We start from the raw sequence: 15242 nt of genomic DNA on the forward strand, positions 1-15242 counted from the left end.
CAACGCGCAGTCAAAGATCACCACAGAGGGTGTCAGGCGAGGGTTGGTGAGGCGAAAGGAAGACCGCCTCAGCACGCCGCAAGGATGGAAGAAGACCGCAAGCGCAGCTTCTCCGCACACTACGGCGCCCCACAGAGCCGGGGAAAGCGCGAGGGCGCGCCTCACACGGTCCGCGATGGAAGCGGCAGGAACGGCGCAAGCAGCGCCTGGCGCGCGTCACTCTGCCGGCTCGACAGCGCTAATAAGCGCACTTCAAACACAGTATAAAGCCTATGACGATCGCCTAACTAATCTCAACAATAGAACAAAGTAAAAAAGCCTAGGACAATCGCCTAGCTAAACTCATCAATAAAAAATACCACACAAGTCAGAACGATAGTGAAGCTCAACAGCGCTAGTAAGCACACATCAAGAAGCATAGCATAAAAGCTCAGGTCAGATCGCTTAAGAATCTCAAACAACAAAAAATACCACACAAGTCAGAAAGGTATGAAAGTGACTTATCTGACGAGCAGAGAAGAAAGAGGAAGCGGAAGGGACGTCACAGCCAGTTATACCAAGGACTCCATCACCATTGGCTGGCGGTTACTATGGACACTGTGCCCCATGTGCTCATGGGAGTTGTAGTTCCAGAATGTTTTATGTTTTTTCTTTGAATCTGCTATTATAATAAAGAGAAGAAAGGACTGCATAATCCTCGCCTCCGTCCTGACATAGAATTGAAGAGGGTTTGAGAAGTCACTCAAAATGTGCCCTAATTTTTCTTTCTGCAGCACTAATCATAATTCATATGGCAAAATATACCCCCTCATTTTGTTCCTTTTTAAATTAAATGTTTTAAGAGTTACCACTTTATTGCAATCAAGATGGCTTCAGGTGTGCCATACCTTTGTAATAAGTAGGACTGTTAGCGCTCTAGTTGTTCTTTAGAACACTCTGGGACATTCTGTCATTGGGCTATACTTGGGCTACATCTGGGTGATATTTGGGCTACATTTGGGCTCTTTTGTCTCTGGTGGCCATTTTGGGAGACTGCATGTCAGAATTTTTTAATGAAATAGAAGAGGATTTGAAAAGTCACTCAAAATGTGCCCTAATTTTTCATTCTGCAGCACTAATCATACTTTCTATGGCAAAATATACCCCCTCATGTTTCTTTTTAAATTAAATGTTTTAAGAGTTACCACTTTATTCCAATCAAGATGGCTTCAGGTATGCCATACCTTTGTAATAAGTAGGACTGTTAGTGCTCTAGTTGTTCTTTAGAACACTCTGGGACATTCTGTCATTGGGCTATACTTGGGCTACATCTGGGTGATATTTGGGCTACATTTGGGCTCTTTTGTCTCTGGTGGCCATTTTGGGAGACTGCATGTCAGAATGTTTTAATGAAATAGAAAAGGATTTGAGAAGTCACCCAAAATGTGCCCTAATTTTTCATTCTGCAGCACTAATCATACTTTCTATGGCAAAATATACCCCCTCATGTTGTTTCTTTTTAAATTAAATGTTTTAAGAGTTACCACTTTATTCCAATCAAGATGGCTTCAGGTGTGCCATACCTTTGTAATAAGTAGGACTGTTAGCGCTCTAGTTGTTCTTTAGAACACTCTGGGACATTCTGTCATTGGGCTACACTTGGGCTACATCTGGGTGATATTTGGGCTACATTTGGGCTATTTTGTCTCTGGTGGCCATTTTGGGAGACTGCATGTCAGAATTTTTTAATGAAATAGAAGAGGATTTGAAAAGTCACTCAAAATGTGCCCTAATTTTTCATTCTGCAGCACTAATCATACTTTCTATGGCAAAATGTACCCCCTCATGTTTCTTTTTAAATTAAATGTTTTAAGAGTTACCACTTTATTCCAATCAAGATGGCTTCAGGTGTGCTATACCTTTGTAATAAGTAGGACTGTTAGCGCTCTAGTTGTTCTTTAGAACACTCTGGGACATTCTGTCATTGGGCTATACTTGGGCTACATCTGGGTGATATTTGGGCTACATTTGGGCTCTTTTGTCTCTGGTGGCCATTTTGGGAGACTGCATGTCAGAATGTTTTAATGAAATAGAAAAGGATTTGAGAAGTCACTCAAAATGTGCCCTAATTTTTCATTCTGCAGCACTAATCATACTTTCTATGGCAAAATATACCCCCTCATGTTGTTTCTTTTTAAATTAAATGTTTTAAGAGTTACCACTTTATTCCAATCAAGATGGCTTCAGGTGTGCCATACCTTTGTAATAAGTAGGACTGTTAGCGCTCTAGTTGTTCTTCAGAACACTCTAGGAGGCTGCAGTAGAACACAAAGGAATCAACTGACAGTCTCTGTCCTTGTTGGATGTACATGTTTTACTGAGAATGTCAGACTTCATTTTCACATGACTGAGAAAGATAATGTGAATTTACAGAAAATATGCTTTCAGTTTAGCTTATAGATCCCCTTCCAAACCACTGTGGGAAAATCATGAGATATTAGTTTTCTTTCAAACAATATTCATGATATCACAGCAGAAGGTTTTTTCACATGGTAAAATCACCTTAGAACCCACCACAATTCCTAAAACGAGTATGGTACCATCAACAAATGATTTATAATGTAACTAAAGTCCTAAAACCCTCTATTAACTACAATGCTTTTTAATGAGGTGCTATCATGTATATTGGTCCCAAGATGGCTGCCAACACTTCTTGGATGAAGTGCTGACAGCCAATCAGATCAGATGTGTGGTTAGGCTCCGCCCAGATATATATCTTTTTTTGAACCTAAATTACTCAAAATCCACTGGAGCACATATATTGAGACCTAGCAAAGGCACATCGGGCTAACAGTCCCTACAATTCTGCCAAGTTTCGTGCAAATCCATTCAGCCGTTCGAGCTAAAAGTGAGGCCAACCGCCCTATGGAAATTAACATGGGAAAAACGCGTTTTGGGACCCCCCTTTTTTCTCGGCCCCCCCTTGATGAAACCCCCCCAAATTGTCAGGGGCTGCTCAGAAACAAAATGTTCCATTTTCATGAAAATTTCAGCCAATTCCGTCCACAAACGCCAAAGTTATTAGACATAGAATTTTCAAAAATCCCATAGAGAAAAAATCCTAACTATATATACCTACTGGCGACCGCCAGTAGGTAATATGTATATATATATATACTGATATAAAAACAAAAACATATATATATATATAATGTAAAACTATTAATACAAATATATATATTTCGATTTACATTAAAAAATGTAATTATTGTTATTAATTAATTATTATCAATAGCACAAATATGTACGAAATATATGTATTTATATATATAAATGAAACATAACAAATATGAAACACTGCTAACTGCAAAGATGGTCGCTTGTTAGAGCACTATGTCCCACCCAGTAGCCAAATCCCCCAACGTCCATCACTCGAGGCGGCTGGTAGGGTACGGTGGTGGGGAGGTGGGGGGAGGTAGAAAAAAAATAAAATAAAGAAATAATAAAGAAAACTTATCTGCTGGTCATGTTGCTAGCCACTGCCTCTCCGCCGCCTCTTCTCTTCGCAGGGCTCCCAGGCGTTCTAAGCCAATCACAATGCTGCAATGCAGCATTGTCATTGGTCCCCCTTAGTTTCCCTAAGCCAATCACAATGCTGCATTGCAGTGTTGTGATTGGTCTGAGTGCCATGGTTCGGTGCTCAGACGGTGACAGGGAGCCTGTATATGTTCCCCACCAGGCTGTGTAATGCAGCCTGGTGGGGAACATGCAACGTGTGTGTGAATGTTGGGCCCGTCAAACATTCATGCACACTTTGAGTGTGCTCCCTACTCCTCCCCTGGTGCCCTGCTCTGGCCAGCCCGCCCCTCCCTGCACCTTGGAATGAAAAAATAAAATGATAATAAAGTTTTGTTATTATAATTTTTGCCCTCTGCACTGATCTTAACCCCTTCGCCGTGGCGCGAATTCAGCTGCAGTGCGGGTGGGGCTAGGGGGGTGGGCGTGGCGCTCCCTTACTGATGACGGCTCCACACCATCATGGGTCAAAGGCGGCTTGTGCTCATGACGGCGTGGGGCCATCATGACCCCGCCCACTCACTAATTCTCCTGCACAGGCAGGGAATTAGTGCAGCGCAGGCGGAGAGTGGGCGGAGCGGCAGTTGATGACAGCTCCATGCTGGCATGAGCACACGCCGCCTGTGGCTCATGAGGGTGTGGAGCTGTCATGAGCATGGAAAAGGTTAAAGCACTGGGGTGATGTCCTCCACCTTAGCGGAGGAGCCACTCCTATGACCTTGGCAGCCCCAGCTGGTATGATCTAAGGCTGGGGTCTGCGGTGATACCGAAGCTCTGACTCGGTGGCTGTGCAGGGTGAAACGGCCCAGAAGGAGCATCAGGACCCGAGGCTTTGTGGAAGGCAGTGTCCTGTGCAGTACACTCTGAGGCCACAAGTGTTGCATCAGCCCGGCAAGTACGAAGCCCAGTCTGAGCCTGAGGCCGAAAAAGTCTTCAAGCCTGGCCTCGAGGATGCGGCGACCCCTGTGGTCAGTGCTAGTGGGAGCAGCTGCTACGCTAACTGCCGTGTAAAGCCCTAAGTGCCTCAAGGAATGGATGGATGAGGCGGCTGTTGTGTTCTAGCAGACACAGGCAAGGGTTAAATTGTAAAGCTACACTAAACACCCACCCACCACTGATGTCACGACATCACTTGACACAGCTAATAAATAGGGCCGAGCGCTCGAGCTCGTGGCTCATTAACCAACCATTATACTGGTGTCCGTGTCGCAGTTATTGCAGCATGTGGGCCTAGGGCCCCACGACATATTATTTGGCGACGAGGAGTGGCTAAGCCCCAGCGTGCCACAGCCACCTTTTTCATGGGTGAAAGGGGGAGAATGCTGCCCGTGCAAATGGCACCCCCTGGTGAGGCGGCGCCGGCCGCCGAGAGGCCCGTGGGGCGTGTGCTGTGCCCCGGGCCGAGTCATCCATAAGAAAAGCGGACCGGACAGAGTCTACCTGCACCGGCCACCACTGACCCCCGCCACGATGACGCCATGCGGTGCCCACCCGTCATGGCCGCAGCAGAAGATGAGGCCCGCCGGCCGGAGGTGAGCCCGGGGACTGCGAATGGCCCCGGGGGGTTGCGTATGCCAGGAGCGATCCCCCCTACGATTGAACATTGGCGGAGCCCACCCGCATGGTCAGGCGCCCCGCCGGGCGTGAAGCGGCCGAAAATAGACTGTAAATAAAAGCAGAGCCAGCGGAGCCCACTCGCGGCCTGCCTGCAGCGTCCCCGCCGCGCAGCGTGTGAGAAGTGCGGCGGCAGGGTGAAGAAAAACGCCCGCAGCATGTGGAGTGCTGCTGAGCGCTGTAGGCCGACAGCGGAGCCTACCCGCGTGGCCATGGAGCCCGAAGATTAACTTGAAATAAAAGCATCGACAGCGGAGCCCACCCGCGGCCTGCCCGTGGCGACCTCTCCCACGAACACTAAGAACAGCAAGGCCAGCGGAGCCCACGCGCGGCCTGCAAGCAGTGACCCAGAACCCCGCCGCGCAGCGTGTAACTGGAGCTGCTGCGGCGGTGTACGCGCGGCGAGAGAAGAGCCGCAGGGCGCTGTGCAGAGGAGGAGGGGTGAAAGCGGCAGAAGGCAAGAACAGCGGAGCCCACCCGCGGCCTGCCTGTAAGTGGCCCCCGTCCCCGCCGCGCAGCGTGGAGAAGTTGTGGTATCGGTCTAGTTGTTTACCTGGACCGGAACCGGAAGCTCGTAGGCGGGAACCGGAAGGCGGCCATTTTGTGGTGGAGCTGACCGGCTCCGAAGAGAGTCACACATTCCCGGCGTTCCGGGGAATAAAGAAGTTCTAAACTAAATACAGCGTCCTCGCTTTATTCAAGGTGCTACGCACCCTCTTACAATGGCGACGAGGCGGGACCAGAACTAAGAAAAAAAATATATAAAACAAAAATTACATGAACGAAGTCACGTGCGAACAGAGCGACGCTGACCGGTACAGGCGAAGACACGAGGTACGGATGTGGACACGCGAGTACACGGAAAAGGGCCCTGAACAGCAGGCGCAAGCTGCCACAGATTGCCCAACATTCCCGGAGCGCGGCAGAGGACACGGCAGCCCCCCGCGTCTGAGGGCACATCCACAAATCCATCGTCAGCGGCAAGGGCAAAGGTGAGCACGGCCCCACACACGTGCGTCCCAACGCCAAAACACGCTGGCGGTAACGCAGACGCGAGGAGAGGGGTCGAGCAGAGTGGAAAGGGGCAGACAACTAACAGAGACACCCACGGAAGGGGCCACTGGAGGTGCACGCAGCAGGGAGGAGAGCGAAGGAGACACCGACTCCAGGCAAGCTCCAGGCAGCCCCCCCAGCAACGCAGTTCCCGCCCAGGCAGGTCCGAGAGTCGCAGGCAAGATGGCGACTCCGTCCGCTTCCCTCGTCCACATGGTATCCTTTATTCCCAAAAGGGGCGAACCTTCTATGCCGTGTGAGGATTGGAAGCGATATTTCAAGAACTACTTGGAGGCCCTAGAAGAAGAGAGTGAAGCGGCTTACACGGAACAGAGGAGACGAAAAATATTGTTACACAACCTGGGTCCGGAAGGCCTGAGGGTGTTCGACACCATCGTCAAAGAACCGAGAGATGCCAACGATACAGAAGTGTTTAGACATGCCATGGAAGACCTAGATGCGCAATATAGACCAGTGGTTTGCGTAGCCATCGACAGGTACGAATTTTTCCAAAGGAAACAGGAGAGACGGTCGATGAATATGTGGCGGCCTTGCAGAAACTAGCACTCACGTGCAAATTCGGCGGCATCAACGACGACCTGGTGAGAGATCAAATTATAATGCACACGATGAGCACACATGTCCAGGAAAAACTCTGGGTCAATGGTGATGCCCCGCTGAAGGAGGTGTGGGCCCTGATAAAGGAAGCAGAGATGTCCAAAAGATGCGCACAAGCAGCTCGGAAGGAGGGGGGAAGCACCCCGACGGTATGTCGAGTCATGCTACAAAACAAAGGGGACAATCCTAGACAGCGGGACAACCCCAGGTCTCAAGTCTCCAGAAAGTTCCAGCAGCAGAGCGGAGCGACCCCGAAGGCGGGAAGAGGGGGGAGACCATGTTGCTACAGATGTGGGAGCTCTTCACACTTGGGCAACAACAAAGCATGTCTGGCATTTAGGGCCAAGAGCGCCTTCTGCGGAGTGTTTGGCCATTATGAAAAGGTGTGCCGTCGCAAACCCAAAGGAACCACAGTCAAATACATCGATCAAGAACAGAGGGAAGAGGAAGAGACACGAGCAGAAGAGGGAGACAGTGATGAACTCCTCTACATTGACGCTCAGGTCCTAGAGGTCGGTGGCAAGGAATCGGACAAGCCAAGGCTCAACATGCACATAGGAGGAGTTCCAGTAGAAATGATTGCGGACTCTGGAGCCCCCATAACGATCGTCCAACGACAGATATGGGAAGACTGTTTCAGGTCAAAGGTGCAAGAGGGACTACGTCCCATGGATGCAAAACCTGTCACGTACACCAGACAGAAGATATTGAACATTGCTTTGCGAATTCAGGGGACGTCAAGCGAACTGCAAACTCTACGTGGTGGAGAAGGGTCCCTCAGTACTCAGTTGGAAGGACCGAGGAGCCTTGGGTATCATGCTAAACCCGGGAGGCATTAAGAAGGTGCTGCTAATGGAAATGAAGGAGGAGCATGAGGAGGAAGACTGGTGAAGAGCATACCCGGAGGTGTTTCGTAGACAGATAGGGGAACTTACCAAGTTCAAACATGTTATAAGACTCAAAGAAGGGGCACAACCAGTCATCCACAAGGTCAGAGATATCCCCTTTCGCTGCAGAGAGGCAGTACAGGAGGAACTCGAACGGTTGGAAAAGGGCGGAGTGATCCAGGCCATAGAGAGTGCAGAATGGTTGTCGCCCTTGGTAGTCGCACAAAAACTAAATGGGAAGGTGAGGTTGTGTGTAGACCTCAGAGAACTGAACAAAAACATCCTCATTGACAAATTCCCACTTCCCTGCATAAGTGAGATGCTTGCCAAAACCAAAGGAGCCAAGTGGTTCTCGACGCTAGACTTGTTATCCGCCTATCATCAAGTCAAACTCCACCCCTCCAGCAGCCATCTCACTTCCTTCATAACACCGTTTGGGTGTTACAAATTCGTCAGAATGCCCTTCGGCTTAGCCTCGGCGGCCGCCGTATTTCAGAACCTGATGCATAGGCTCTTTCGCAAGGTGGAAGGAGTCCAGTTTTTTCAAGACGACATCCTTGTGATGGGGAAGTCCAAACGTGAACATAACGAAAAACTACACGTGGTGCTACGCACATTGCAAAAAAGTGGCCTCACCGCAGAATGGTCCAAGTGTAAATTTGGAATGTCATCTGTTACTTACCTGGGCCATGAGGTCAGCGAGAGGGGAATAGAACCAAAAAGGACTAACATGGAAGCTATACAAAACGCCCGCCCTGGGAAAAGAAGGAACACGTACGATCTTTCTTGGGCATGGCCGAATTTTATAGTAAGTTCATCCCCAATTTCGCCACCAAGACGCATTGCCCACGCCAACTGCTGAAAGAAAAGAATGGCTTCAAGTGGAGTAAGGACGAACAGGAGGAGTTCGAAGCCTTGAAGCATGAAATGAGTAGAGCTATTCCGCTCAAGGGTTTTGACACAGCGGCAGAATCCATACTCACCACCGATGCGAGTGACAAGGGTCTTGGGGCAGTATTAATGCAACGAGCCGACAATGGGGAAATATCCACGATCTGCTTCGCGTCCAGAGCCCTGGCTCCCACAGAAGAACGATTCAGCGTCATCGAGAAAGAGATGCTGGCGGTGGTGTGGGCGATGGAACGCTTCAGGCAGTACCTGTAGGGTGCCAAGTTTCTGGTCCGCACCGACCATAAACCACTGATAAAGGTCTTAACGTCCAATGGCCACGCGCATGCCACTTTAAGAATAGCTAAAATGACACTGAGACTATTGGACTTTGTGTATGAGGTGGAGTACATACCAGGCCCCCAGAACAAAGTGGCTGATTTCTTGAGTAGAGTGGCAGCCATGGAGGGTCCGCACGAGCAGGAAGTGCCTGGATGGGAAGGCTATGTAGTAGCTACGATACAGGACATGGAGAAGGTGATTTGTGCGAAGGAGTTGGAGGAGGCCTACAAGCAGGATGAGGAGTTGGAAGTGATCAAAGGATATATCACGCACGGCTGGCCAGAAAAGAGGCACCTTAAGGAAACGTTGAGGAGGTACTGGGAGGTGAGAAACGAACTGTCACTGGGTGAAGACCCCCTGTATCTGCTCAGAGGCGACAAAGTCATTCCTCCGCAGGGACTCATTGAACACCTGATGGCACTGTTACATGAAGGACACCAGGGGATTACCAAGACCAAAGCCCTAGCCAAGCAGGCATATTGGTGGCATGCTATCGACACCCAAGTGGAAAGATATGTCAGGCAGTGTGATTCATGCTCAAAAGCAGACAAATCCCAGACCATGCTACGGCCACAGTTGGGGAAGTTTCCCGTGCCGGGAGGACCGTGGGAGATGGTGTCTATCGACATCTTAGGACCCATCCTGAACGGGGAAGGAGTAAAGAAATATGCCATAGTCCTGGTTGACAGGTACTCCAAGTGGCCAGAGGTGGAGATAACGGACACTGTAGACACCGAAGCGGTGCTATCGTTCGTGAACACAGTATTCACAAAGGAAGGCATCCCCAAAGTCATAACGTGTGATAATGGCCCACAGTTTATATCCACCAAATGGGAAGCCTACACAGCCAGAAATGGGATTGAGGTCAAGCACACTCCCATATACCACCCTGCAGGAAATGGGCAGGTGGAACGATTTAATAGAGTGATCATGGGGACAATCCAAGCGGCCATTAACGATGGGCAAGATTGGGAGAAGGAGTTGCCCAAGATGCTGTGGGCCTACCGTATCACTCCAGGAAGCACGGGCTACAGCCCCTTTAAAGTACTGTGAGGCAGAGAACCCTTCACCAAGGACAATATCGCATGGAGGCAGATGGTAGTACAGAGCAAGTGGTCACCAGCAGTAGTAAGAAGGAACTTGGAAAGGGCGCAAGAGATCTACTCGGAACATTTCAACAAAAGGCGGCACGTACAAGGAGTGTCGCTAGAGAAGGGTGACTGGGTGAGAGTGAAGGTAGCCACCATGAGGAGAAAGGGCGAAAGCAAGTTCACTCCGCCTCTGAAAGTAGTGGAGCCATACACCAGATCGGTTTTCCTTAGTGATGGCAAAAAATGGTCGCAGGATAGAATGGCGAAATGCAGCAAAATCCTGCAATGGAGGAAGGATGTAGACGAAAGTGAGGAGAGGAACGTTGAGACAGGGGGAGAGGAACGTCGAGTTGAAGGACAAGAGCAAGTCAAAGAGGGGACACAGCAAGTGGAAGAGCTAGAAGAAGGATGTGATGTGAGCAACGGCGAGAGTGGCACGGGATGGTTCATAAGCAAGAAAGGAAGCGAGGAGGTGAGATCAGAAAGCATGAGAAAAGTGACTGAGACCGGGAGAATAGACTCTAAGCTGGGCGCACCGGAGGGTGAGCAGGTCGAAGGAAGGGTGAGAACGAGAGCAGGGAGAATCGTGAGAGCACCCATGAGATTCCAGGACTACGATATGGACTATAAGTAAGACTGTTTTATTTGTGTCATAGCAAATGCATAAAGGAGGGAGATATGTGGTATCGGTCTAGTTGTTTACCTGGACCGGAACCGGAAGCTCGTAGGCAGGAACCGGAAGGCAGCCATTTTGTGGTGGCGCTGACCGGCTCCGAAGAGAGTCACACATTCCCGGCGCTCCGGGGAATAAAGAAGTTCTAAACTAAATACAGCGTCCTCGCTTTATTCAAGGTGCTACGCACCCTCTTACAGAAGTGAGGCTGCAGCGGCGGGAGATAAAACTTAAAAGGCAAGCGCCCGCAGCGTGTGCAGAGCTGCGGGGCGCTGACGTGAAAGCTGAGCCCACCAGCCGCCTTACCCAATCAGACATGGCCCCCAGCCTCCCCCTGCCCGAGCGTTAAGGGACTGTGGTTGCCGCGGTCAGGGAGGACAATGAGACTAGAGACAAAAGTGCCGCCAGCGGAGCCAAACCCCCCCCTCCCAGCAGAGAATGTGCAGAGGATGTATGCAGGAGGCATGAGTGACTGCCAGTAGCTCCCAGCTCCACGTGAAAGTGAGAGGAGCTGCACCACTGATAGCACCGTGGACCCAGACCCCCCTTTTGCACCATAAACATTGTTGTGCCCCACAGCCCCAAAGGTAAAGAAAGAAATGGGACTTACCTGGTCTGCAGTGACTCCAGCCCCCTCTCCTGCACACTTCACAGACAACTGGTCCAACAAGCTGAAATAGGAAAGAAAGTCACCAAGAAGAGGAGGCTGCTACTGAAAGAAAACCAACAGCCTACACTGCCATCCAGTGGACTTTGGTAAGCAGTGCACCAAAAGAAGCCACAAGAACCAAACAAGCACAAGTAAGCACAAGGGACAGCCTACAGGGAGAACAAGCCTGCAGCGACGCGGACGTAGACCCATCACCACTGCAGAAGTGACGCCTGTGGCCACAGGTGTTCATCGCAAACGCAGGAGAGACAACAACCTCACGCTGGACGTCGAGGGAGAGTCAGAAACGTCTACCGCAAGCAGCAAGATCCAAAGGCAACCGATGGAAGAGCGCAAGTGTACCCCGGACGCGGACAGTACAGGACAGCACCTGAAAGTAAGGAAGCCACACCTAAAGCACCAGAAGACTTGCGAGGCAAGTACCCAAGTGTGAAGAAGAAAAGTGCGATACGTACGTGGAAGAGCGACGACGCCAAAGAATCAAATGAATCGCAAGGAACCAAGCTACACTGAAGATGTATCACGACGGTACCAAGTGAAGCAAGAACTTGCCACTGCAATGCACACTGACGTGCAAAGGAAGAGTAACGCAAAGTTACCCCGCAGCCAAAAGGAGACGAAACAACCAAACACGGTCTACGCCCCAAGAAGCTAAAGAACCTCACCGGAAGCGCGCACGAGAAGTGCACCCACCGGAGTAGGTCCATGGAGAGGTGAAGTTAACCCTCCAGAAAACGCAGAGCACACGAGGAGCGCAGGAGAAACTGCGCCAACGCAAAAGCACTGCAGCAGAAGCACATGGCGATCCTAATGATCGCGGATAGCGAGAAGACTCACGAAGAGGAAGCTATCCACCCCATCTGGTAGCAAATAAGATCGCCCAAGAAGAAAAGGATGACCGACAAGCCAGAGGGGCGCCCAAACAAAAGCCGATCACCCTAAATGGTCGCCAGAGAAGAAATTCTGCCAAGTCAGGATGAATATGTCCTGCCAGAAGACGTCCGTGGACTGAGAGATCAGAAGACCCGGAGAGACGGACACAACACCAACAATAACTAGAAGTAATAGGAGGCAAGAGAGAAGATCGTAATAACCGGTCCAGTCACCGAAGAGGGGAGAGAAGACAGCGTCCTAAAGACAGGACAAGACCAGACGGAAACAGGCGGAGTGCACGCTGCTTGAAGAAGCCTGGTCAGCAAGACAAAGGAAGAAAGGTGACCGCACCGTGTCGCGAAAAGGAGAAGGGAGAAGAGTGGCACGATGCCATGAAGAAAAGAACTGAAGTAAGAAGTCATGTGGCATGACGCCATCATCAGGAACATCTGGAAAAGGTGAAGAGAGGTTTAACAAGTCCACACACCTACAAGAAGAAGAAGAGGTGACACACCACAACATCGTGTACAGTGACCCGCACGTCCAGGAGAACACTGATAGCACCAAGAACAGAACAGGCACCTATTCACAAGACCCCGACGACCCGTGGACGGTAGGAGAGCACAGGCCGGACCATTGGTAACACCCACCTTTGGGATCGAGCGGAAGTCTGGAAGCGGAGGGAGCTCAGATGGCCTGAATAAGGAGAACTGACCATTCCACACCAGCCCGTGGAGATCCAAGGGGCAAAGGCCTCAGGGACACCGGTGGCAGAGGGTCCCGACACGAGAGATGAATCCATCGCCGTCTAACCTGCACGTCCCAGGAAGATGAGGAACTTGTGCGCAAAGGCAAGAGTCAACAACTACCCTTCAGGTGGAGCTACGGACTTTGCGAGGTAGTACCCCCATCGTCTCCTCCATTCACACGCAGACTGTGGAGTTGGAGCAACGCTGTGGAATAATACCAGGCCCAGTGGAAACCTGGTAAAAAGGGCCTCTGGGACATCTCGTGGCAAGAGAACACCCGAGAGAGGGGTGTCCTAGTGATAAGAATGTCCTTCGAACACTCCATCCTTTGTAAAGTAAAGCCAAGCTGCCTACAGTAAAGAAACTGACGGACCAGCAGAAGACAACATCCTTCAAGTCTAAAATCTGGTCATCCTGTTTGACGTCATCCTCAAAAGCAAGATCTCAGTGGGCTGACCAACACACTTCCACGGCGCAAGTAAAGAAGAGCACGCCCGCCAAGAACCAAGACGTCAAGCCAAGAAGTACGAAAGTTTCAGCAGCAATTTCCACCGTCGTCATCAAGCAAGCAGCTGAAGAGACTCAATGTAAATTTGTAATTATTGTATATTTGTGTATTTCCTCCCACAGAGTCGGACTTTTGTCTAGCCTTAATTTTTATCAAATTTTGGGAGGAATGTTGTGTCCTAGCAGACACAGGCAAGGGTTAAATTGTAAAGCTTCACTAAACACCCACCCACCACTGATGTCACGACATCATGTGACACAGCTAATAAATGGGGCAGAGCGCTCGAGCTCGTGGCACATTAACCAACCATTATACTGGTGTCCGTGTCGCAGTTATTGCACCATGTGGGCCTAGGGCCCCACGACATAACAGCGGCACAGGAAGAGCAAAGCCACGCACCAGAAGGTGTCTGAGGCAATGAAAGAAACCTCCTGAGAGAGCGCGCATGGTCTCCGGTCAGCTGCCAGCCAAGCCTGCTTGCGGCATACGTCCGCAAAGGGGTCCTGGAACAGACCAAAGTGCGTTCTAATCGCTGCATTCCCTATGGGCCTCCCAACCCTATTTGTGCAGCAGCAGGGATCACCCCGGGCCCTAGCACCAATGGCTTGCAGCTGACGAGGATGCTCCAGGGTGAAGGAAAGCAGAACTCAAGCGCATAAACTGAGCTGAACCCTCCCCTCCCCTCACTGACATCCTACGCAGGGACACGCTTGCTGTACTGAGAAGATGCTGGTGAATAAATAAGTAACACAATTGGGGATGAACCTATATCTCTGTTAGTTCCTGGGAGCTGTGGAGGCAAAGGTCATTAAACACGAAGTCTCCTTACCTACTTGGCTTAGCGTTTTTTTTTTAAACTCTTTATTCGCAGCTGTACAATATTGGCACCAAGCTGTCACATCCTCCACATTCCATAGTACAGTCTTTTCCACATTTTCTTCCCAACCCAACAATGCGGTTATGTACAAGGCAAACATGGTATAATTGTCACAGAAAAGGAATACAGGATTATATTACACCGCAACCTTTCCCCATCTACAATTCTATGTGCACGCATGCACGTTCAGTGGTACTTTGCTCAATGCTTCTGCAACAAGTTTAATTATCAACAAACGAAAGGATCAACATCCCCAACCCCCCCTCCCCATAACACCCACCCCGTCTATATCCCTCTCCTGATCAAACTTAGCCCATACTGTGACACTCCATCACAATGAGTCCGGCCAGCACAGCACTAATTAGCATCTCGAGAACAACACCCCTGCGTCAGCGGGCAATGGTTGCCAGCAACATACATGTCAGCAGGCCCAGTACCATTCTACCATTCACATCCCCTCTGTCTGTGAAACTGCCATCTCCGTCTCCTCCAGTTCTAACAACATAACCTCCCAATCCTGCGCTATGGGATACTTTCTTTGCCCCCTCATCTCCTCCCGTCTCAACTCAGCACTCTCCACCTTGCCCCACTTCAGCATCTCAGACTGCCATATAGATACCCTGGGCGTTCTAGGAGATTTCCATCTCATAGTAAGGACCCTTATCGCCAATAACAGGGCTAGATCCAGGAATTTCAACTTAGCTTTTTTGTTTTTTGGACCTTTTACGGGATCCCACCAGGCAATATAATGCTTCCTCAGGGACTGGAAGGGAGGTCACGGTGCGCAGTTTCTGACATATTCCTTCCCAATAACTACTCAGGTGTGGACATGCCCATACCATAT

Source organism: Lissotriton helveticus, chromosome 5_1, assembly GCF_964261635.1.
Source record: "Lissotriton helveticus chromosome 5_1, aLisHel1.1, whole genome shotgun sequence".
Taxonomy (NCBI): Eukaryota; Metazoa; Chordata; class Amphibia; order Caudata; family Salamandridae; genus Lissotriton; species Lissotriton helveticus.